This window comes from Equus przewalskii, chromosome 2, assembly GCF_037783145.1.
Source record: "Equus przewalskii isolate Varuska chromosome 2, EquPr2, whole genome shotgun sequence".
In the NCBI taxonomy this organism is placed as follows: Eukaryota; Metazoa; Chordata; class Mammalia; order Perissodactyla; family Equidae; genus Equus; species Equus przewalskii.
In genome coordinates, this window is record NC_091832.1 from 104,562,652 (window position 1) to 104,589,548 (window position 26,897).

At 38.2% G+C, this 26,897-nt stretch overlaps 1 long non-coding RNA gene across 4 annotated transcripts in view; it reads right to left on the reverse strand.

Annotated features, from left to right (window-relative positions):
• Positions 1–26,897, reverse strand: part of LOC103558718 (uncharacterized) — a 138,621-nt gene that overhangs the window by 42,926 nt on the left and 68,798 nt on the right. Inside the window, exon 1 of one of the 4 annotated variants that reach the window (XR_011537207.1) lies at positions 9,201–9,318. The exons of the other annotated variants lie outside the window; for them this stretch is intronic. This is a non-coding gene — a long non-coding RNA (uncharacterized lncRNA). Of the gene's footprint in view, positions 1–9,200; positions 9,319–26,897 lie in introns of those variants that run through there. 4 annotated transcript variants of the gene reach the window in all.

The window sequence follows — 26,897 nt, forward strand, 5'->3', positions numbered from 1 at the left end:
GTCTTTCCCACTTCCTAGCCTAAGTCTGTTGATCTCATCAGTGACCCTATCAGACAACCTTGATTTAGCCTCCCTCAGCATCCCACCCCACAAGCCCATAGAAACAGGAGTCACTCTGAAAAATCCACTCTCTTTTCACAAACTTGTGTTAGTCATCACTGATGAGGATTTTAGGCTGGTTACTTTTAAAACTGCAGATGAGAAGCAGGCTCCAAGGACTGGAATTTGCTTGCTCTTTGAGAGATATTTGCATTTGTGAAGGAAGGGGGGATGACCTTGTAGGGACCTGAAATTGGCCACCCCAGGATATGTCTCTTTGACATCAGGATTGTTTGGGGCTGATTGCTTTTGATAAACTGAGACAGGGAGGGAGGCTCTGGGCAAGGAAACTTGCCCTTGTTAGGACACATTTACATTTGTAAGGTAAATCTCTATCTGTAAAAGGTGCCTCCCTCTCTGTACCAGGAAGAAGAAGAGAGATGACCTTGTCCCTAGAAACTCTTAATGGGGAAGGCAAGAACTAAAGTTGGTTGCTGTCTGGCAATCTCATGTAACTGATTTAGGGTGGTGGCTTCTGACCTTTACTTAATCCAATTTGATTCTTGTCTAAAAGTCATGGGATCACCAAATGACCAGACCCCACCTGCACTGGTACCATTTTAACTTTTTTTTCCATGTTCTTTCCTTTGTCTTGTAAAGAGATGAATCACATACCCATTCCTTATAAAATTAGCCCTAACCTTCAACTCAGGGCAGCAGCGGCTCCTCCTGCCCGTGGGCCCTGTCCCCATGCAACAGCCTGATTGCCCATGGGTCCTGTCCCCGTGCCGGCAGCAGCAGCTCTGACTGCCCGTGGGTCCTGCCCCGTGCCGGCAGCAGCAGCTCTGACTGCCCATGGGTCCTGTCCCCATGCTATTCCACACTATTCTTTAAATAAAAGAGCACTACTGCCAGATCTTGACAGTCCAAGAAATCTTTCTTTTGACTCCTTGGCTCACCGACCCCGCATCAATCACCAGATTGCTTTTTCTCCTGAGTCCTCCTATCTGGGCACCATTAAATTCCTGAGACCTCTACCTTTTCTCCAGTTTACCATTCTAAGTCTCAGGCCTGCAGCCAATCTGTCCACATCTGCTGGACTTCGAGCTCCTGCCCCTGCAAGACCAAGGCAGCTTCTACATGTAGACAGAACTCTTCATAATACCAGTCATGAAGAGCAGATGGAACGCCAGCTCTTACACTGAACGCGAAGGGATCAGCAAAGGAAGAAGGCCAGTCCCCAGACAAGTCCCATTACCGATCCTGGAAAATGTAAGAGGGCTAGCCTGCCACTAGCTTATTGTAGTTTATTTTTCCCCTCATTCTGCCTACCTAAGACCCTTAAACTCCTCACTTTTCACATATCTGTAGGCTAATCCCATGTGAGAAACACTTAGATAAACAAGTGTGACAGCTCTGCTTGAGGCCCAGAAAGAAGGCTCTTTCTAAAAGGGGCCCTTTGGTTGTTTTCCCAGGTAAGATGTTTAAGCGTTGATCCCTGTTGCCTGAATTCCTTTCTCACCACACCCAAGGTCATTTTAATGAAAATTCCAAAGTCCAAGCCAAGAGGATAGAATTGCTCTTAATCCTTCAGCAGTGCAGTCATTTGATCCCTAGACCCGCTGGGGTGATTATTGTGTGTCTGCAGAGAACAGCTAAGCAGACAGAAGAAGGAAGTGGCCACCACTGCAGGGGGCCGGTTTCCTGACCCTTAATTCTGTGTTGATGTGCTGTTGTTACTTCGCAAGACTCAAGGGCCTATAGTCCGCCCAGCAACCTTTCTCCTTATCACCTCAAGAAAATGTTGACTGACATAGTTATTCCTCCCCTTTCAGAGAAGATCACAAATCCATTGATATTTTGTTAATGTTGTTTATTTTATTGAGAAAATGGAATCAGAACTATTTCCTGGTTTTCTCATGCCCAGAGGAGGCTAAGGCTGACGTGAAACATGAAATTATACTTCTCAACACCCTGATATCTGTGACCTAGCATTTCACTGGAATGTTGAAAAACCCTGTTGTAAAAGGAAATGGAAAATGAAAGAAACAACTAGGGTGCTTTTGTATTTTTTTAATTTGTTTTTATTTTCCTTCTAACTTCCTGAGTGATGGAGGAATGTAAAGGCTGACGACCAAATGTCTGGGATGTTCTGGGACCTCTGTCCCCTGAGCCAGATAGGCGTACATTCCCCAGTGCTGCAAAGACTAATCACCAGCCTGGGTCTTTCCGAACTCATGACCAGACTGAGCGGCAGCCCCCAGCTTCCTGTCACGCTGAACTCTGGAAGTCACTGATTGCCGTCCTGGCCAACCTGCCGCCAGCCTCCAGCAAACCCGCCAAAGTCATCTGCTTTGGTATTTTCTTGCCTCTGAGATTAAAGGGGCAGATGCTTCCCAATAACTCGAGCGGAAGGCAGTTGGGGGAGCTCTGCTTCAGGGTGAAAAGCAGACTCTTTTCTTTTCAGGCCCTCGAGGCAAACATGACTAGGGAGTACCCCTCTCAACAGAAGAAACGTGCCTTCTGAGTTTACTAACACTCAGGTTTAAAAAGATTGGAAGCTTGAAGAGACTTTTGGAAACTGAACATCTAAGTCAAGATAAAATTTGAAGAATGAGCATTATAAATAATGTCTTTAACTTTCTCATTTTTCCTACCAAACACAAAAGTGCTTAGGGAAAATAAAAGTGAATCTGATGATTTTTCTCACAAGAATGGTACCATGTCAACCTATGTTCTGTACCCTCTTTCTCTTCCTCCATCCCCCCAAATTTGCTCCCACTGGTACTGTTCAGACAGAAAGGGAGGCGAGGAGCGAAGAGGCAGCCTGTGGCTGTAGCAGCCCCTCTAGGCTGGGGGCATGTGGCGCTCCTGCCATTCCTCAGGACTGGGCCACCGACAGCCCCTGGACTTTGACTCTCAAAAGGCACAGTACAACACAACAGTTTAATTCAAGCTGCTATGGACAGTATGTTTGAACTCCTGGATTTACTTAGAAATACTCCTAACTTCCTTAAAGAAAGTGAGAATTTTTAGATTTTCTTCTCATTCTTGCAGAAAAAAAGGACAAGTTAAAGAAAATCAATGTTATTTAAGTCTGCCAAGAACACAAAAGATCCCTATCCCAGAAGACCCTCTATACCTCGCTGCCTGTCCCCTTGCCTCAGCCTGCCCCTGTGCATGCACACGGAACCATGAAGCCACTTCAATCATGCCACTGCTACAGTCTTCTGACTTTTTCAGGAAACCCGAAATAATCCTCTCCATCTAATTGTTGGCCCCATACACAACCTCCTAAGTAAACCAATAAATGTTTGAACATTCCTTGCAGTTTTTAATCCCACGTTAACTTCTCTGGTCCGCCAAACACCCTGAGAGATGTGATTTGACTTTCCCGGTTCCTCAGAGAGGGAACTGAGGTTCAAGAAGGCAAGAAAAATAAGGAAATGGAGTAAAGATTGGAACCCAGGGCTTCTGGCTCTGAATCTTCAGTCAGATTGTAGTCTTATATCTGTGGTCACTCACAGGCCATTTGGCCTTGGGTACATTGGATCAAGTATCTAGGTGTAGATTCCTTTATTGCCAAAAAGATGAGAAGAAGGAAGCAGAGGACGGTTGAGCCAGCTGATGTTTATGGTCTCTTAATTTCTACAGTTCCATAAATTCAAGAGCTTTCTCAGGATGCCTGACTGGCCCTGGCCTCTTCCCAGGTTTCTTGAGAGTAATCAATAACGACTTTTTGCCTCTTCTTTGTGTAAGCAAGTAATCAGCTGAAGTTGCCACAACTTTTGAGAGTTCCATCAAACTGGCAAATTCCCATCAAACGGGAAGGCTGTTGCCCTTCTCAAAATCCCTGCAGATCTATGTGGCTTATGCCCACTGAAATCTAGACTCTACTCTAACCACTAGCAGCTGTTATTTCCATTTTTCCAATGAAGACTCAGATGTAAGCCACCGTCCCCTCTCTTCAATTCCTCCCCTACCCCCACCAGACACCACTCACTGAAAGCATTGGATCACCTACCTAGCAGATTTCACTGAAGCTGAAGCTCACCAAAGAGGTGCCATCACAGCACTTTAGATCAATACGCATTATGACATAGCCTCTTCTTAAAAGTACTCTGCCACCCTAGCCCACACCACATTCTCATTGGCTGGTATGTCGCAGGCAACCCCTTGCCAGCTGTCTTGATGCTCACACTCTCTAGCACCACCACAGTCAGGGGAGGGGGAATGGAGGGCTGGCCTTTTCATTCAAAGGACACAACAAGATTTTCTAAATAAAAATCCATCACCTCCAGTGAGTGCTTCCCTCCTTTTGGGTCAGATGTAGCTGTAATCAGCTGTGTTTTAAAATGCATGCTTTTTCTCTTTGCCACACTGATGTCAACCAACGTGGTAGAGTGGAGAGAGCACTCGGATTGCAGCCCAATCCTCTTTTCACATCTGGGTCTCACTTTCCCTGTCTGAAGGAGAAGGGGCTCAGAAAAGAATGAATTCTTAACTTTTTTTGGAAGAGGAATTCTTATGAATTTCTACCAAACTTGAGCGTGTTGGAGAGGGGAGGGAAGAATGCAATGCAGGCCATGGGCTGCAGGTGACCGCACAGCTGCTGAGATCAAGGACAGGGCGAAGCAGAAGGAGCCCACTAGCTCAGCAAAAGGAAGCGAGAGGTGCTAATGCCCTGGACCGAAGGCAGCTGACCTGGTCCTAATCCTAGCTCTGCATCACTTTTAGAAGCGTTGATTTTAGTCAAATTGCCTGACCTGTTAAGATCTCATTTTACTCATCCGTGTGAAAATGTGTAATCTCTGCTGCTTCTATCTCACAGGGTTTATATGCAACTGAAATGAGGTAATGTGTGTGAAATTATATAAAATATTATCCAAAATTGATAACATTGACTAGGAGCTGGCAGTCACTCCCACTTCACTGGCCAGCAACATCAAGGAGCTACCCAGTGTAGACGGTTCATCCAGTGTAGATTTCGTTAAATGGATCACAAATCCTACTTACCGGGATTGTCTTCTATCAATTTTATGTCAGTTTTCTAAAACATAAACATCTTAGAAAATATAGATAGTCATATATAATGCCGGTGGGTGAAATCTGATTGCAATTGTCATTTGTGGTGAAATATTGACACAGGTAGGCTGTGTCAGTGTCATATTTGAAACATACGTTTTTATGAAACTCATAGGAGGGAATAGAGGAAGAAACGTAGTATTCCTCCTCTATATTTTATTTTCGAAGAACACAAAATTTGGAGTATTTCATTATTATTATGGTATTATTACTATTTTTATTGTCCTGTTTATCATTATTATTGTGGTATATGGATTATTTCCCTTTCTAGCCATTAAACTAGATAATCTAAAGCCTCATCCTTTAAGATCAAAGGAAGATTTATGAGATATTGAAAAATCATTGTAATTTATTATATTAATTTGTGCTATCAGTTGCATCATTCAGAAGTTGTACAAATTGAATTCACAAATATCAGAGCTTTGACAGATCAAGAAATAGAAATTAGGTTTTGAACATAGAGGTTTCAGGGAAGAGAATAATAGGATTAAGATTCAAACCGTGGTCAAATTAAAAAATAAATATTCTCCGCACAATAATTTATTTCCTTCAAGTTCAAGGGACTATGAATATTGTTAACTACATATACCATGCTGCATTTCAGCATTATTTACTTCACTTTTTAAATACAGATTATGTGGGCTTTTTACTGGAATTATAAAATTTCTACATGATTACAAATGATAAATAAAGAGAATAAAATCTACCCCTGAGAGGTAACCACTGTGTAAGTTCCTGGACTGAAGGAAAGGCCCTTGAACACTTGGAGCTTACACCATTCAAAACTACCTTGGAGGAAAATGGCTTCAACCAGTGTCATCTCTTCCTCCTCGTTCCCTTTCAGTTGCTCTGGATTTGAGAGCTCGCCTTATGGAGCGGGGCTGAAGTCAGGCACGGCCCCACCCAGGAGGATGGAAGCAGGGCCCACAGCACTAACCAAAAGCACAGCTGGAGGAAGCCTGGCCCTTCCTTGGACCTCTGCTGAAAGAAGTGGTCTCTCACACTGAGTGGCACCAAACACACCCAGGCAGACGCTCATTTTATGAAATACAAGCGCAGAGTGAACAAAGAATGTTGCAAATCACTCAGCCTGGATAACTGCTGCCCCAGCAACTCTGCACTGCTTGTGAAGGCTGCTCCGCATTCCAGAAAACCAAAAAGAGAGCCCTGATAAGATAACCAGGTAATTAATGAGGCAATTTCCCCTTCCTGCTCACATGCTCTTTTTATTTTTTAATATAAATTCTCATCATGTTAAGTAATAATACACTCTTTTCCTGTAACCTTTAAGAACTTGGCCAAATGGAGGAGTACAAACATGTTATTCACACTTTTTGTGTCTATTTTTTCAGTTTTTAGCCTATACACACACAAAAAAAGTCTTATACATATATTCAACCTTTTTGGGTTTTTGGGTTTTTCTTTGCTTTTTTTTTTTCTTTTTTACAGAAACGATTTCATCTTCTAGTTTTAATCAGCTCTTTTTTCAGTTACATAAAGTGGACATTTTCCATGGTGTCAAATATTCATTTACTATAATGAATTTTTAAACAATTTTAGCAGCAGAATTATTTTCTCAGTAAAATTGTATGTGGACCTCAATGTATAAAAAAATCAATAAAAGCTTAGCTATATTAAAATAACGTGATGGCGATGGCCTACACCTCACTTACGCCGTCCCACCCCTTCCACCCACTCAAACTGCCCAGGGAAGACAACAGAACGTAGGTCAAGAAAACCTCTTCTGCTGCATCGTTTGAATGAACATATGGCATTACATATCGCTTACTGCTCAATTAAAAAACATTCTTGTACATTTTTTAACCTCTTTAGGTAAATTACTTAGACGGTCAGAAGAGAAATCATTAGGCTCAGAATTCCCTATCAGGCAAAATCATTAATGACTACCTGGCAAGGGTCAGGCATGATGTAAAAACACTTTCCCTGCCAATCTGTTTCACTCCGGATCCTGAGCTAAAGTATTTTTACAATTTGAGATTCTGAACCTTGTCAGAGAATTCACGTATGCCAAATTGTTATGTAATCATTGAAATAACAAGGCTTTGGAAGCACTAAGGAGATAAATAGAGCAATTTGAGCTTTTTTCTGGTCTGAGCAGGAAAATCTATCTTTGAATTACCTGTATGGCCACACAGAGCATAATTTCCCAATGATACTGTTACTCAGCATATTCTCTCCAGTGGCAGCCTGGCCTCCATCCTGGTCATAATTCCACTTGAAAATAATGAGCATCATAAAGAACAGTGGGTCCCCTACAGAGCATCTTAGTTTAAGAGTCTGACTAACTGATTGAGTATGACCAAGTTTCACCAGCACTCTAAAGTGTAAAGATAGCGTCATGTTCTAAAGAGACTTTTCTGATAGACTATTGGTACATTTCAGTAGGCTAAGAATTCAGAAGATTGGTGCCACAGATGTCAGAGACTGACACCAGTTGATGGAAAAGAACATGGCACCCTTGTGTTCTAATAAGTGGTTAACTTGTGGTAAGTAGAATTTGCTGGGCTTCTTTGAAATATGACCAAACATGCTGCCCACCCTTTATGGGCAGAACCTCTAACATTTGTTTGCCAGGAAAAACAGTTGTGCGTGTGTATGTGTGTACAAACAAATGCTTTAAGCAATAAACTTCTTACTCCTTCATATCCTTTCTGCCCCTTTATGAAAAAGGATTATGTCAGGCTTCAGTTGAGATTTACTTCAATTTCTAATCAAACAAAATATATGTACCCACCATATTTATATCTACATTAGACTTTGAACATGAAAAAAGCTACCATCCTAGCATTTGATTTTGAGAGCAACAGCAACAGAAGTATTCAGTGAACCATCTGTCAAACAAGAAAATCTGTGACAGGCCAGGCATGTGTTATGAAAGAGTGAAAGAGGGGTTAAAGAAATCAAGGGAGAAATTAGATGATGGGAATGAGAAAAGGAAAAAGAAATGAAAGCAGAAGAAAATTTGGAAAGCAAAGAAGAAATCAAAATGTTCTTTAGAAGTAAAGACTTGAGCAAAAATTTAAAGCATGGACACTGAGGTTGATTATGGAAAAGCTGCTTAACCTTTGCCCCAATTTCTTCTTCTATAAAATGCATCCCATCTATATTATAGGGTTTTTCCCAGCGATAAATGAGGAAATGAAAGTACAGCATTAGCAAGATAGCCAGAGAGAAGTAGATATTCAATATATGTTAGCTATTGGCATTAGTCAGTGTAATTACCTTTAAAGGTGTTGTAATTATTTGCATTATTTATAGAACTTACATTACCATTTTATATAATTTCATCTTTTACTTCCTAAAAATGGATTATTCCAGATTTGAAATCTTGCCATTCTTCCTTCTTAAAAATTTTTTGATACTGGTCATAAAGTTTATAATATACAGAATAGTAGGAAGAAATTTTAGTAACAGTCGAACCAGTTCATGAGGTATAATAGTTAGTGATCTCTAGCCCAGCTCTTTAAATCAAATTTTTCCCGTATAAATAAAGCTGAGATCAATTTCCTATTTTTTAATGCCCTGCCCAAACATGGTTTGGCTGTCCCAGGATTTTAGGAAAAGCATCTAAGTCTTTCCCCAAAGTTTGTACTCTTCCCCAACTCCTCTTCTCTTTCCTGTTTTATATCACCAAAATCATTTCCAAAATTAAAAATCTCACTTTGCATAAGTACTCATCTTAGAAGGGGAATAATCTAATCATTGTTTCAGAGTAATTAGCACCTCTAAATTTAAATTTACATCTATGTTCTAACCTGATTTTCTTTGGTAAAAGTGAGCTCTGAGGACAGAAGCTATATTTCCTTCTTTTATATTCATCACGGTAACCATTTCTAACCTGTCCATGGAGCAGATAATCAATTAATATAAATTAATGAATAATGTGTTTACTAAAGAGAAAAAGACAAGAAGCAGAGGTTAATTTCAAAGGTCATCCAATTTCAGATTCCTAATGAGAATTCACCGAGCCTTTTGGGTTTCACCTTTTTCACCATGATTGAAATGCCAAGTACAAGCTGACAGTCTGCTAACAATCCTAAAAGAAAATATATTACCGTGATTGTAGAGGGAAACTGGAAGCAATTTTCTCTTGGGTTGGAGGTTTAAACAAACAGGAAGCCCTGTTTAGGATTTGTCTTCATCATCTTTCATCACGAGTCAGCCTGACTTCCTGATGAAGAAATGTGGGACTGCTTTCAGATACTCAACCAAACTGGACAGAAATGCCAACTCGACAATCTCCAACTTTAAATCCAACGTTGCTATTTCTGAATACCCTGTCTCCATCAGACCACAACTCTCTGAGTAAAATTTCGCCTCTTAATCTCTATGAGCAGTGGCCAGAAAATGAGTCTTTATTGGTATCTAACCTCATAAAAGATCTCATTTTATTTCTACTATCAAGTAACAGGAGGATATGAGAAACAAACCATATAATAGAGAATAATAATTAACAATCATGGACCCCTTAAAGAGTTTTCTTCTCAGCATTAGTAAGATAGTTTTTGGTAGCTGCTTAAAAATATTATTTATGAAAAGAAATGTGAAAGATTTTCTACTAAAATCTTGTAGTTATTTCAGGATGGAAAGTGCATAATATCTCAGAATTTGTCTCTAATTTATATATCAAAAATATGCTTATCAAAGTTAGCAGTATCTTCTTAAACTTCAAATTTCATGAAACTATTTAGGGTAAACTACCATTCCTAAAATAACAAATACATCAATTTTAAGGGAAAAGTAAAACTTGAGGATTTTTAATGTTTAAAATTTTAGGGCAAACTACAAATAGAAACTTCAAAATGACTAGTATTTTATCTAATATAAAGTGGAAAATACAAAATCAGGACTGTTGTTACTATAAAAATTATAAAGAATTATCAATTCACGTAGTGGACTTTCATCTACTGAGACTAGATATTATTTCACCTGATGAATTTGCAAGAACTATTCTCACTGATATTTCCAAATATAATTTATTCCAAGGTTCCATTCTCATAGTATTTTTGAAAACTTTAGATTAATGTAAGAGAAAAAGAGGGATTATAATACAGAGAGAGAAACCCAGAGTAGAGTCATCAAATACGATTTGTTCTAACAATAAGAAACATGTGCTATTTAAATATATCCTGACTCGCTTAAATTCTAGAAGTCATCGATTAATGTTGAAGCCCAGAAGAAGACAATGCAGGCAATGACCACATTACAAACCTTCCAGATGTTCCTTGAATCCACAGCTGTCTCCTCACGTCTCAGCCTATGACAACCACCATTCAATCTTTTGTACTGCCTTTCAAAATTGCATATTTAATATTTATTTTTTTTAAAAAAAGGAGCAAAGTAGAAAGAGGAAAATAAACTTGAACAAAGACATATATAGTTTTCAGTCCAAGAAAATAAAATGTGCATTTGTTGAGAAACATGAATGAATTTCCTTAGAATGATGCAACACCGCCAAAAAAATCACAGGAGTCATCACCATGGGTGGTAGGATGCTGAGTTTCCCACAGGAAGCAGCTCAGGTAATTGCTTGTTTGTTTTTGTACTGAGAAGCACTCTATCATGTGCCCACGGGTTTCTTCTATGAGAAAATCTGCTGCATGGCCCATTTTGTTTCAAGTATTTCATAGGCATTTGTCTCATGCGTTTAGAAGGTCCGTCATCTTTATAAGTGTTCTGCAGAAGAAATGACTAAATGGGAAATACATGTTGTTGGCAAACAAGCTATATTACAGCATAAGAGAAACGTCTACAAATAACGTAAAGATAAGAATTCCAAGTTCGTATATATCGTCACTTCTGGAATAAGACCACAAATCCGAGAAGGGTTAGATGATCTGTCTGGCTAAGCTGCCTGGAGGGAATTCTAATGTTGAGGCCACCATTAGGCAAACCCCATGAAAGGATGTAAGGGTTACCGCAGCACTGCCTCCATCACTGCAGATCCCAAGGAGGTCAATTTAAGAGTTCTACAGAATAACTCTGGGCTGCGTACACTGCACCATGCACCATGCTCCCTGGTAAGAATACAGAAATGAATATGACGTGGTCCCTGCTGTCATGAAATTTAGCCAAGCAGAGAAAACAGACCCATAAACAGATCATTTCAAAGTAAGGGAGGACATAATGACGGAGCTATTCCCAGCAAGTGGTGGCATCCATGGAAAAGGAGGTCATTTGGTCCACTAAGAAGAAGGGAATTGAGATCTCCCAAGAAAAAAAGAAGAAGAAGAAGAAGAAGAGAAAGGCTGTTCCAGAAGCTTCCCAGAAGAAACAATCCCCAGGCTGAGCTTTGCAGGATGGGTTGGGGACATGCAGTTAGCAAGGTTGAGATGGGCAGAGGAACATTCCAGGTGACAAAAGAGTGTGAGCAAGGACACATAGGTCCAAACCAAGGAGGGATGTGCTAGCAACTACAAGCCACTGAGCATCACCGAGGCATAAATTTAAAAGTGGGAAGATGAGGCGGAAGAGGCCTGGGCCTCAGAGAACATGTGCACCATGTTGAGGAGCCTGGATGCCACCCAGTGGGTATTGGAAGTACCCAGAAAACAAAACTCCTCCAGTCCCGTCGCTGTTGCCCCCTTGTCACCAGCACACAGGACAGTTGTGAGCCCATACCTCAGAAAGTGGGGGGTAGAGAAGAAGTACCAGCTTGTTCTTTCTCCTCCCACTGCCATCCCTGAATTAACGTTAACTCTGCTCCTTTTACAGCCTCATTGGATTGAATACAGGGTATCTGGGACACGGAATAGAGGCTAACGAGCATCACAAAGAAGCAATATTGGAAGAAATGTTAATTCTAATACAAGGCAAGGGAAAAATACATCAATAGCTAGAAAACAGAGAAAGACCAGCAGGAGTAGAGGAGCAGGCATGTGTAGTGGTATCTGTAAAAACGTGCGAGGACAAGATGGTGAACAATCAGGAGCACATAGGAGAACATAGGGCTCATCCTAAGAGAGTATACCTAGGTTTGTTTCACATGTAAAGTATTATTTTGATGCTTAAATAAGTGATTTCCATACCTATCGTAAAAGAGGTATAATTATAATGAGATCCATTCCCAAAACTTCACATAGAAACTAGTCCCACTGCTTTATAAGCTGCTCTGTATCCTCTTATATAAAATAATCAGAAGAGGAAAAAGAAATATATTTGGAAAAGTTGAAGGAGAGAGTTGATCTGAGAAAAAGAAAAACACAAGAAGGAAGGCTGAGAAAGGAGAAGAAATACAAACTCCGTCTGTCATAATCCCCGATCTTTTGTGAATGCTTATGACATGCTACCACGAGGACCACGCTAAAGGCCTAAACTGCACTGCACTTCGTCCTCAAACAGCCTTACTATTATTTTCCCCCTTTTACCAATGAGGAAGCTGAGGCTTAGAGAGCTTCAATAGTAGAGTTGGTCAACTGAAGCCACGCAAGTAATAAATGGTAGGACTGGAACTGCAACCCAGGCAGTCAGAATCCAGGCTCCTGAGTGGGACAAGTTTGCTCCACCAAAGAGAACAACTCCGGGTTGAAACCATGCATTTAATGAGGCAATTCAACCCCAAAAAAGAACCCAAAAAAGGCTTCCCTGAACACAAATGTCATGAATAAAACAAAACAAAAAAACAAAACTAGTTTTAATTCTCTTCAGAATATCTATGTTAAGAAACGATGATGTCTGTGCTATTTTCCACCACGCTTCAAGTGCAGGGCCATCAGTTTTGAGGCATAAACAATTTGTTACTAATAACAAAGCATCTTGGTTTGTAAATAAAAATTCTACAGAGAAAAAACAATTCTGCACATCTAGAAAGAAGCTATAAACAATACACCTTAATTTATGTATATACACATATCCTCCCATCTAAAACAAATATAAGCAAAAATATTTAAATAAACCACAGTCTAATCTGTCAAGATACCTTGAAACAAAGTTTATCTTCTAAGAGACAACCTTTGTTCTGTTTTCAGTATATCTTAACCATGTTCAGAAACCCAGCCCACATAATAAGATTTCTATTTCTAAGACAGTGGTGAATATGATGCCTGATATTTTTACTTTTTATTTCTAAATGCAGTCAAGTTCTAACTGTTCCTGCAGAGGAAGAAAACCCACAACAGAAATTATTTGCCTTTTTTATTTAAAATGTTAAGTCTTCAAGTCATATTTTCCACAATGCAAACATGTCCACTTGTTGACATGCTCCACGCTAGCTGAAGTGACACAATCATTTCAAGCCCCTGAATTTAAAATTGAAACATCTTTTTCTTCTTTCAGAAAAGAACCACCCTATGATTAAAACTTTCCACAGTTGCTTTTAAAGTGCTTGAACTTAAAAAAAAAAAGTTCTCCTCTATTTTTATCAGAAATTACCCTCCCCACACAAACACTGGCTGGCTCTGTGAGTGGTTGGCAAGTTGGGTTATTTGCAACAGGAGGCTCCCCTCCCTCCATCCCCCACTCTTTCCAGGAGCACAAGTGGATAACTGCCTTTGAGGATTTCCTATCCTGTTCCACTGCCCCCTCCAAACACTGGTTCCTTTCCCCTTTCCAGCTGTGGCTTCCCTCAAATTGCTGAAACTGCACAGAATGTCCTCTTAACCTCACATGGTTGCCACAGAAAGTCGAGTCTTTGGATGATACAATGGCTAAACCATATCACCTATTCAAATCTTGTCAAAGAACAATCTCTCTGAATCGCTTTTGAGGTTATCATGTGTCCATCTACCCAGCCTTTATTAAGCCATTGTCATTATTAAATTAGATATTCACCCAATACTTACTGGGCATCTATATTATGCAAATCACTTTACTAGGCCATGCAGGAGAACACTTATGAGATGACATGACTGTCCTCTGGGAACTCATAGTCTCGAGGAAGTCAACGCAAGCCTACATAGACATAAAAGGGAAATGCTACTGATGTACTAGAACAGGGAAAACAAAAGGCAGAGGGAATGGGAGGGTTAGGAAGAGAGTAGGAGTTATTGACATTACCAAAGAAAGGTTTCATTGACATTTTGAGATTCAGCTAACTGAAAGATCAAAAAGCACATAAAATTCCAAAATAAAGAGGGACCACAATTCCAAACAACTAGAATACAAATGGCATTCTTTTTTTGAAGAGGGTTTGATCTAACAACATCTAAGTGTTTACAGCTCTGAGAAAAATCTGTGAGAAGTATAATAAAGATTCATATGAATCAAATTTTAAACCATATTCATTGAAAGGAATCAACTATATGTCCCCAGGGAACTGGATGAGACTGGAACTTCTCTCTAGCTTATTTTCATTCTAATTGCAACAGTCTACACTAATTGGTGCCACTCTCCCTTCAGACAAAGCTCCTTTGGTGGTCTGAATGGCTCAGGTTTAATGAAGCCACCATGAGGCCTTAACCATATTCTTACACAGCTCTGCCACATTTGACCTTCATTCAACAAACGTTTGCTGAGCACCCACTACATGCAAGGCTCTGGGCTAAGAGAAATAACGATGAACAAAATACAGGCCTTACTGGTAAGGAGCTCACAGCAGGAAAGCCTACCCATAAACAGTTTCCTGAAATGAGATGGGGGAGGCATTGAGAGTAAGGAAAGGAACTGTGGACAAACAAGGGAGAGAGTATTTAAACGGAGGAGGGGAGAGAGAAGTTTTCCAGGGAGATCTCAAAGGAAGGTGACCACTGAGGAGCATCCAGAAGTATGCTTGCTTTCTTCCTACAGAACAGCAACCAAATTTCTAGGAATGAAGACAAGAGCCAGAGTTTAAAAGGTCAAATTAAAAGAGTTAAACATGCTGTGTAAAAGGATTTATACTTTATCCTCTAGGCATTAGGAAGAATTTTAAACTACTGAAGAACTTTAAACAAAATGAATGAATGTATATATGTGCGTGTATATATGCGTAGATAAATATATATGCACACACATATATATGTAGATAAACACATATGTATATTATATTTATATGTATACACATACTAAATGAATGGATATTTATGTTATCTATATCTAATATTATATTAATGTTATAATGCTTAAATGTTATAATTAATATTGTATTAATTACACATATGGCAAATTGGTGCAAGACAGATGGGAGAAATAAAGGTAAAAGCAGGAAGATGAATTAGGAGACTACTCCAGTAGTTCAAGAAAGAGATGAGGAGGATTTGAACTTTATAAAAACTGGAATTGAGAGAAAGGGATGGAGAAATGTTTCAAATGTATAACTGATAAGTCTTGATTACCAATTGCATGTGTGAGGCTGACATACTAAGAGGAATATGGGAGGATCTCCAGGTTTCTGACTTACAGAAGGGGTGGGGACAGAATTGCCATTAAGGTATATTGAGCATAATAGAGATAGAAGTGTTTGAGATAAAAGAAAATAAGTTGATGAAGCCTGTTAACTATGAGGTGCCCATGAGTCAATCAGATGGATTCATCCAGAAGATATCCAGAAAAATTTATTAGAACATCCTGTTCCCCAGACAAAGGTACTTGGGGGAAGTGGAGAGAACAATCCAGATTGAGCATATCTTAGACTAAAAATAAACATTTAACAGAAAGGTAGCTGGAAAACTCAAAATACTTGGAGATTAAACAACACACTTCTAAATAACACATGGGTCAAAGAAGACATCTCAAGAGAAATTGAAAAATATTTTGAACTAAATGAAAATGAAAATACAACTTATCAAAATTTGTGGGATGCAGTGAAAACAGTGCTTAGAGGGAAATTGCAGAAAGGAAGAAACATCTAAAACTAATAAACTAAGCTTTCACTTTAGGAAACTAGAAAAAGAAAAGCAAATTAAATGGAAAGTAAGCAGAAGCAGCAAAACAGTAAAAAATTAGACCAGATATCAATGAAATTGAAAAGGAGAAATCAATAGAGAATATCAATGAAATCAAAAGCTGGTTCTTTGAAAAGATCAATAAAATTTATAAGCCTCTAGTCAGAATAACTAAAAAAAAATGAGAAAAAACAAAAATTACTAATATCAGAAATGAAAGAGGGGACATCACTACAGTCCCCATGGACATTAAAAGGATAATAAAGGAATACTATGAACAACTCTCTGCCCACAAATTTGATAAGCTAGATGAAATGGATCAATTTCTTGAAAGACACAATTTGCCAATACTCACATAAGAAGAAATAGGCAGTCTGAATAGGTCTATATCTATTAAAGAAGAGAAAGTACCAGGCCCAGATGGCTTCCCTGGTGAATTCTATCAAACAGTTAAGGAAGAAATTATACCAATTCTCTACAATCTCTTCTAGGAAATAGAAGCAAAGGGAATACTTCTTAAGTCATTCTATGAGGCCAACATTATCCTAATACCAAAATCAAAGATATTACAGGAAAAATACAGATCAATATCTCTCATGAACATAGATGTAAAAATCCTAAACAAATATTAGCAAATTGAATCCAACAGTGTATAAACATAATTACATATTATGACTTATTAAAATGGGATTTATCCCAGGTATGCAAGACTGGTTCAACATTCAAAAAGCAATAATGCAATCTATCATATCAATAGGCTAAAAAAGAAAAATCACATAATCATATCAATAGACGCAGAAAGAACATTTGACAAAATCCAACCCCATTCATGACAAAAACTCTCAGTAAACTATGAATAGAGGGGACCATCCTCAACTTGATATGAAGAACATCTACAAAAAACCTACAGCTAAACATCATATTTAATGGTGAGAAACTAGAAGCTTTCGCACTATGATCAAAAACAAGGAAAGTTTATTCCGTCTTGCCACTCCTTTTCATCTCACACTGGAAGTGCTAGCTAACGCAATTAGATAAGAAGAGGAAAGAAAAGGTATACTGATCAGGAAGGAAGAAGTAAACTGTCTTTGTTCTCAGATGACATGACTATTTATGTAGAAAGTCTGAAAGAACAGACAAAGAACTCCCGGAACTAACAAGCAATTACAGAGAGGTTGCAGAACACAAGGTTAATATACCAAAGTCAATTGCTTTCTTATATATTAGCAAAGAACAATGGAACTTGAAACTTTTCTAAAAATACCATATATCCCAAAAAAATGAAATACCTCGGCGTAAACCTAACAAAATATGCATAAGATCTAAACACTTAAAGGTTATAAAGTATTATATCGTCCTATATATGACTTTCTGCTAAGTGGAGAATCTTTTAGTTTCAAGAATTATGTAGTAGAGTATCTTCTTCAGGGTTTTAGTCCCGTAATAAATCAATTTATTGATGTGCATTAATTAAATAGCTTCAGTACTGACAAGCTACAAATGACTGTGCTGGGAACCGAGGACAAAAAGACCGGTAAGAGACTGTTCTGACCTTATTCAATTAGGGTATTGAAGAAAGAAAGGGGGAGTGAGGGGAAGTCAAAGAGGAGGAAAGTTTAGAGTGGCATTTGGTCTTTTATGCCCCTGGTTGCACCTACTTTATAGCTTTATTTGCCTCTTGGGGGTGGGGAATAAGAAAAGGCACCTAAGCCAGTTTACAATTATTCGGAGGTTTCCTATATGAGATCCTGTCAGCCAGATCAAACGTAAGATGGCCAAGTCCTGGAACCACCCCACTAACAGAGTTTCTTCCCTAAGTATCACCTGAAAAGAGCAAATGTGTTGGCCTAGAATCTATGCCATAGGGTGTGGACATCAAACCAAGGATCTCTAAGACAGGAAAAGTGCTTATCTTCCCATTAGAAACACACTTCAAAGGATTAGGCACACACTTCAAAGAGTGTTTACCCTCCTGTCTCTTGGATGCCTTGGTCTAGTAGCCAGTGCTAACACTCCATTAACACCTCATTAGCCCGGGCTCAAGAATGCTGGAAAAGAGTCCTGGACCTGGGAAGCATCCCCAGACTGAAACTAAGAGGATTCCTCCATTTTTTTTTCTTTTTGAGGAAGATTAGCCCTGAGCTAACTACTGCCAATCCTCCTCTTTTTGCTGAGGAAGACTGGCCCTGAGCTAACATTTGTGCCCACCTTCCTCTACTTTATACGTGGGATGCCTACCACAGCATGGCTTGACAAGCCGTGCCATGTCCACACCCGGGATCCGAACCTGCGAACCCCTGGCTGTGGAGAAGCGGAATGTGTGAACCTAACGGCTGCGCCACCGGGCCGGCCCCTCCTCCATTTTTCTTACCACTTTTGTAAATGCTCCAATGGTCAGTCAATCCCCCAAAATCATATATATCTGAATTCTAAAGTTGGTGTCAGCTAGATAAACATAGTAAGGTAGGACAAATTTTAATATCCAGGTATCATATATCCAAAATTTCCTTTAATAATGCACCGAAGTGGGCATCAGGTCTAAGACCAACTTTGGCAACCTGTGTCTCCAAAATCCTTAATAATGAAACTTTGCCCTCAATCACAGACTCTGACAATAACTTCTTGGTGTTTTCTACTTTCTGTACACTAGAATTCCTGTTGCCTTTACACCGTTTAATCCAACAAGTCATAGTACAACACCTTGAACGTTGCAAGCACTGAAATTCTCATAAAACAGTTCGAAACATTTGTTTCTCCCAAAAAGAAAATCATCTCCCTGAGGATTCCATTATTAGCATGTGGAATCTGCTTCCAGAGCATCCTGCAAGAGAACAGGACTCCCTCTACAAATTTTCCCAGATGCATTTCACATAGTACCCACTAGACTGAACAGTCAAACCCACCAACCTAAAAACTTGACATAAACTGTACAGTTGCCAGATAACTAAGATTTCCAGAAACTTGGTTATTTGAATGTTAAAGGAAGGTCAAGATTCCTAACTTACTAAGGGGAAAAAAGAGTGAGACCTCTTGACGCTGGTTTTTGTTCTAGAGTTCAGTACAGTAGTGACTTTCTTTAAGTAGCTAAAAAAAACCTGGAACTATATGATGAAAATGAATGACTAATATCACTTTAAAGTAATGGACATTTCTGAGAAAACTGGGTCAGTGCACTTCAAATCTCATGATTTGAAATGACCTTGTTGAAAGGTCAAGTTTTCCATGGAATATTGAGCAGTGATTCCACTTGTAAATTCCAACTAATAAAGAATGAAAGGGAGACCCGACTCGTGACCAAGTGGTTAAGTTCACGTACTCCGCTTCAACGGCCCAGGGTTTCACCAGTTTGGATCCTGGGCGTGGACATGGCACTGCTCACAAGGCCATGTTGAGGCAGCGTCCCACATGCCACAACTAGAGGGGCCACAACTAAAATATACAGCTATGTACTGGGGGGATTTGTGGAGAAAAATCACATACAAGAAAAAAAGATTGGCAGCAGTTGTTAGCTCAGGTGCCAATCTTAAAAAAAAAAAAAAAAGAATGAAAGGAAAAACTCTTATTTGATATCTTGTGAAAAACACACCTAAGATAAATGTCATGTGTGTAATGCTCAGCGTAGGAGCTGGGCAATTTACTGACTGTGCAAATTCTATTTTGTTGTTAAGGATCTGATGAATGATTTAATGAAAATAATACAAATAATACAATTTTAAAAAGTAAAAGAAAAGTATACAAAAGGGAGATACAATGAAAACTGATAGTTTCTCCCAGTCCTAATGTCACTTACCACCATCAACAGTTTCTTCATCAAACACACCATTCATAAATTTATGCATATTTTTACTCAGCTGGACACATATTATATACACTGTTCTGAACCTTCCATTTTTATTTCATAATATATTTGAAGATCTTTCCATATTCATATATACAATTTCCTTTTTAATGGCTACATAGTATTCCACTCTCATTCAACTTCACTTTGGGTTATTTCCAGTTTAGTAAGCTAGGTGTGAAATTTTCTTTTTTCAGCATCTGGTTTCAATGTTGTGGTAGTTTTGTAAAAACAAAATGGAAGCCTTTCTCTACTCAGCTCCAGTATGTGGAGCTTCGATATCTTTTCTCAAGGTTTGAAAGATTCACATTTAAAATACCATGAGCCTTGATCTTTTTTAAAGAGATAGCACTTTCATAATTTTTTTCATTTTCTTCCTTGCAATTGTTCTGTTTGAGTTTACCTTCTCATCTGATATTGATTTTTGTCATATGCATGACCCTAGAAAATCATTGATGGATCCAGGTTTTCAAATGTATTTGTGAAAAAAACCTGAATATTTCTCACAATTTCCTCTGCATCTGGTTATTTTTCCTTTGGTTTCTAATTTTGTGTGTTTTTACTATCTTCTTTTTTCTTTTTAATTAGATTAGCTAGGGATTTATCTGTGTTACTGGGAGATTCATTTATGTATTAGTTCTACCGTTTTCTTGTATTTTAATTTACTAATTTTTGCTGTTACTTTTATTAAATCTTTACTTCTGCTTTCCTAAAGATAGTTTTACAGGTCCTTTCCTACCTTATTCTGTTAAAAGATTATTTCACTTGTGCTCAAGGCCATGAATTGTCTCCTGAGCATGGCTTCAGCTTATAACATAAGTTCTCATATGCAGTGTCTTATTATTGTTATTTTCTACATGCTCTGTGAGTTCAGTTCTGATTTTTCTCTTTGGTCTAAAAATTGTTTGGGAGTTGTTTTTGTTGTGATTGTTGCTTTTAATCTAGATGGTTGGGACTTTATTTTATTTTTGTAATAAATGTCTAGTTTCAGTATACTATGATCTACTACTATATTATGCACTCTTTCTAGTTTATAGAATTTATTGAGAGGCTTCTTTGTGCCCAGATATGTGTTTGTCTGTTTGTTTTTAAGATTCTAAGAGCATTAGAATGAGACCATCTTCTCTGATTTCAAGTCAAGGAATTTGTATATATATATTGTTTAGATTTCATCATCATGTACATTTTTAAAGAAAGATGCATGGGTATTCTTTTCCTCGCCTTCTTTCACATCTGAAATGATCTGTCTGTGTCCTTTATACTCAAACAACTTGGCTTGGTCCAAAATTCTCAGATTCTCTGGGAACAGTTTCCTTCCTTCATAACTTTCTCTTCTTCGATTCATTGTTTTCCTTCTATGACCTTATAATTTCACATAAGTAATATTGTCATTAATCTATTTGATAGTGTGAAGAACTGTATGTTTGAAATGGTTTTTCTACTTGTGGGCATAATCCTTATTGTGATGTGAATTAATCATCTGCCCTATATAAAAGCAGCAATAATAAAATAATAATAACTTGTGGAGCACCTTCTAGGTGACAGTTTACACGGATTAGCTCCCATTCCTCTTTTGTCTTTAACACCTGTGTATAGATCCCGTGCTCATTCTTTTCAGAAAATATCTTTGAATGCGGATAGTTCTTTCAAGACCAGCTGAGATTGGTATGGGAGGAGCCAAGGCGGAGAACTGGGACTGCAAGTATCTTGAATTCAAATATATTGTCTCCAAGCACTTTCTCACTAATTCTGAGGTCTACGTGTATCTCCACTTACATGCTCCCTGAATTCAAGTTGTTAAACTTCCATTTGTCCCGTCCCCACGCCTCAGCACAGAATGAAGAGGACATCTTGCTGGGGCATTTGCAAAGCGTCTGTGGGTCCTCATAACCGCTTAACTGACTATCCTAAAAATAATGTATGCATTTTTCTATACACATACATTTTTGCATACTTGCCTTTTATATACACATACATAAGCTTATTGTAAGTTTTACAAATATAAAAGATGTATAGCACACAATTTACAAAATAATAATAAAAAAGGAATTGTAAAGTCCATATAGCTGATTGATTCTCCCAGAGTGCTTTCAATGAGTTTTGCCAAACTCGTACCCCATCTATGGTTGTGACTGACAAACGTGTGGTTCTGACGTAAACACTGGACGACATTTTCATTTATGTTAACGAGTATGATGAAAGTAAAACAGCAAAGATGTACACTTGGGAACTTCACTTCTTCATCAATGACTTGAGCAACTTATTTGCTGAACCAGATAACAGATTAAAACACTACAGGAATATTTCCTCAACTTTTTGTGCTACAGGCATTCATTGTTAATTTTAATCAGCATTATTAACATATTTCCCATCACTTTAAATAATAAACAAAACAATAAATCAAGTGCTGATTTGTAGCATTTGCAGATTTTCATGCTATAATACTTCCACTATGGCTGATTTCAAACCACCAACATGAGCTCATTGACCCCAGGGTTGGGAAGAAATGCACGGTGGGGCACTTCTGCATAATATTTTCACCAATCAGATACAATCGATGTAAATATGTCAAGAACATAGATAAGAGTAAAATATGGTAATTAAGGAGTGATGAGTCTTGAGTACTTATTGCCTTTGTTTCTAACGTAATTTATGGTAAGTTTATAATTTAATTTTTAATAATAACTGTGTTTAACAATCAGCTTGCGAAATTTCAAAAATTTGCTAATTGGTTCTAGAGAGCAGACGAGTTGGCTCCAGCAGACCGAAGAAGTCTTCAGCTGTCTGTGATTCCCTAACAAATCTGTTTACCTTTTAACATCTTCCTTCTTCCTAGTGGTCACCTACTTGTGATGAAACGGTATGTCTGGGTAATTCTGTGTTTACACCCTGACCCTGCTCCTCCTTGGCTGTGTAAACTGGAATTCAATGACTCTCCTGCAGCCAGTCCAAACACCTAGACTTGGTCATTGCAGGGAGAGATGCTTGGTTGGGCCTTTTAGGACTGGACAGCCAACTTGTAAAGCTCTCTACTTACTGCCAGAGATCACAGATGTATGTGCCAGCAGGCTGAAGCTATCTCAGTTTGGTCCTAATTTCCCTGTTTTGGGCACCTATATTTTGTTGTCATGGTTTACAAAGTTTGCATGTGCCTAGTTTCATTGAAGATGGCCTTTCTGATTTGTTTTTCATCATTGTTGTTGTCTATTATTCCAAGGAATAAACAGGGATACAAATCCATTTCCTCCGCCATCTTTAGTCAAAAATCTGCACTTGGTCTTATATTGAAACGTTTTTCACTTGAGAGCCAAGTTCCTCTTTACAAGCAATGCCCTCAAGATACAAGATACTATAAGAAAATTAAGTACAGAAGTACTAAAATAAATGTCCCTCACAAAGAAAGTGCTGAGTGTATAGAGAATGATTACAACAGTGAAAAAAACTACTGTATGTGAGGACGTTTGCCGATCATATACAAACGTTTAAAGAACCAGAGCTTTTTTAAAATCTCAGCTGAAATGCATTACACACATTGTTTAATGATAAGAAAAGAGGAACTCTCTGCATGTGTTTCCCCTATAAATAGAAGAGACAGTTTTTAAGGAGGGAAAACAAGGACATTGACTCAGTATCAAGTCATTCCAAAGTGGTGGATTCTGTGGTATTTATTCTCTGTGTGTGGAACGTTTACAATTAAAAAAAAAAAAAAAAGCCCACACCATTCCCACAAAGTCTTCTATTTGCTGAAAGGAAACATGTCGTTGGGCAGAAGAGCACTAAAGAAAAAGCAGAGGTATGTGATTAACATTCTCAGTGTTTCTTTTTTTAAAATACAGATTTGTTTCAGAACACTTTCAGATATATCCTAATATTATAACATGGAACTACTTGAACAAATGTCCATTTTGGGTATATCCCTTCTTCAAAACTCACCTCCAAATGAGAAAAAAATGATGGTATGACCTAGCGCAAGATAGAAAACTCTGTTTCTGGGAAGGATGTGGAAGGATATGTGAGACAGCAAGAACTCACTCAGTGTGAAACTGCTTATCAGGCCAAAAGTCCTCTATCTTCCCATAGGAAGTTGTAGGAGGGGAGTGCTGGCAAATCTTATCTTCTAAGGGAGATAGATGGTCCCTGGAGTAACAGTGACTCCATCAAGTTTTCACTGAAGAGTTTCCAGATACATAATATCTTTCCACAAATAATTTGCTCTCGAAAGGCAGCCCCCAGACATGGGAAGCAGAAAGAATGGCTAACGGCTGTGGAATTTTCTGAACATGAACAGTAAAGAATGTAAGTCTTTGTAATTAAGAAATGAGATCACTTTGAAAAAATAAATGTCTAGAACCAGGGCGATTGCACGAGTAGGCACGTTTTTGGAGCCTCATAAAAATGCATTCTAGAGATTAATCTGTACATCTGTTTCCAGAGACTTCATTCAGAAGTTGACGCTTTTGTACAAAGAACGCCCTGGCGCTGAGTGTGATGAGCAAGCAGCGTTGCCAGCAATGTACTCATAAATCTGGGGGAAATAGTGCATATAGACTGCAGCCACCCTCACGAAAGCCCTGCAACCGCTCCTTGCCCCCGAAATTTAGAGGCTTGAGTAGAGGGAGAAAATAAAAGCAATATAGAGTGTGAGAAGAAAGTAGCCTAATATATAAAATAAAAGACAAAAGCAGACTGGATTACGCCAGCAAACCATCTGCACAGCTGAAGGCTCCTTCAGGCAGAAGAGGCTCCAGTGTTCCTGAATCAATTGCTTCCCATTCACAGGCTCGCTGTATAGGGCTAAATTCAAAATGGCTCTCGGGAAATTCCTGCCAATCCTGTGGTCTGATTTTAGGCTCTATTTTTCCCTTTCTTTTTAAGACCCGAGGATGTAAGTATGTATCAGTGCTGTAACCTTGCCAGCGTTCACTGGAATGAGTCAAAGGGACCTGGCATTAAATCACAGGGATTTGAGTTGCTAATAAATACAGCAGGCCCCATCCATTGTTGATTAATTCTGACTGAAATCTAAACACCAAACAACAAACACTCTTCTGAACTGCTCTGGTACCCATTAGTTTGATGTGTTTATTAGACTGGGCTGTGTTCTTTCAAGTTTATTAACAACAGATTAAAAAACTGCAAACAAATCTAGGTTTCCTTTTATGATTTAAAAGCGCGGGTACCATTTACTAATGTTTTTAGGGTTTGACAGTAAACCTAAACAAAACTAAAACATACCATCATGTCAAATTAAGATCTTGGTACCAAGTATGAATAGTTATTGTCAATGTGCAGCTCCCATTATTCAAACAAATAATCGAAATTTCTCTTAATCCTATAACTTTTAGAATTGTCATGTTTTTCAAATCCATCCTTGATTTTTAAAAACATTATATATAATTTATAATAAAAGATTAATAAGATAGTTTCATGGGATTCAATTATATTTGTCAGATAGCAGAGTTCCTGTAGGTTAATTTTGAATTGGGCCGACTGACACGTGGTCATAAATATGATGCATATTATTTATTAGCAGTGCTTAAAAATAAAAAAAAAAAAATTACAAGCGAATTTACAGTGTGTAAAGATAATCAATGTGCCTCAGTATCAAAGGTTCAAGAGATCAAAGACCACACGGACAAATTTTCAAACTTTTTGAATGTATTAAATCTGACTATTAACACCTAGGTGGAACCTTGGGAATTTCCAAGGTGTATACTTTTAACAACCTGTGTAATAGACACGAAAGGCCCATAGAGAGTCTCAAAAAAGGCTCAGTTACTGCTATTTCAAGTTCATCAGTGGAACTGAAGATACAGAGACACATATGCCATATTTATAGCCTCAGGAAAATTACCATAAAGGCTATTTACCTTAATTCAAGCTGTCTAAAGACTATAAATAGATTTTACTGGCTTAAAGACCATATATTTATATCCTGTTAATAGTTTTTGCAAACCATGTAATTTTAAATAAGTCTTTTTAAATAACATATGAAGAGGAATAATTTTCAAGTTTTGGCTAAACAGAAAACTTCTTGTCAAATCTAGAGCCTTGGAAGAATCATCATGTCTTAAGGTCATGTGAGGCAACATCTTGATTGGAAAAGCCTTCCATAAGTGCATCTGCTATTGCATTCACAAAATATTCCAACCCAAATCTGTCACGGCAATATCTGGATTTTCCCCAGAGCTTCCCAGACCACCAGAGCTCAGCTCAGCAACTCCAGAATTAAATCATTACCTCCTTTCATCTTAAGTCATGTCCTCTTAATTTTTACAGCATGTAAACTACCAAGCTTCTATTCTCTGTTTTTTTTTCACAAATGCGTAAAAGTCACGACAGTGAAGATCAGAAAACGAGTATAACGGATTACAAAATTGATTGGTCTATTCAACCCAAAGGTTACTGTTATTATGGTGGTATTGATGGTGATTATGATTATGTGAGCCAAGAGTAATGTTTGATTTTATAACATCTGTAAACAAATTCTTTTTACCAAAAGAAAGCATTATAAACATTTCAAAGACCATATGGTATGAAAAATACAGCATTGTGCCTAAAATGGTAAAGATCCAGGCACCTCATGTAAAAAAAAAAATCATTGCTACTTGGCATCTAGTATATGCCCCCATGAATAACTGATTGATTGATAATCAATTGAATACAGAGAGAACAAAAGAGCAGAGAAGGGAAGTGGAGAAGAGGAGAGGAGAGGGATGAAGTGGGGAAAGGAACAAAGAAAAGGAGAAGGGTGTACTGAAGCTTTTATAGTAATAAACAAATAAAACTAAAAGAATAAAAGGATAAATGACACTGATGATCAACAATGAATGACTAAATATTTTGCTGTTACCAATTAGAAAGCTAGCACTTTATAAAACTGAACCTCACATTGTCAATTTTCTAAAGAATAGATACATATAATTAGATCTTGTTATCTTTCAAGATAGACATAGATAATGGGGGATTTTATGGGAAATTCATCTAGTTTTCTTATAATCTTATTTGAAACAAAGTTGCTTATCAGAAAACTAATTGGCATTTGAGGTTGGTATCCTAAGCCTTTAATAATGTGGCCCTAATAAATTTTCCAGACGTTTCCCATGGTGCCGTGA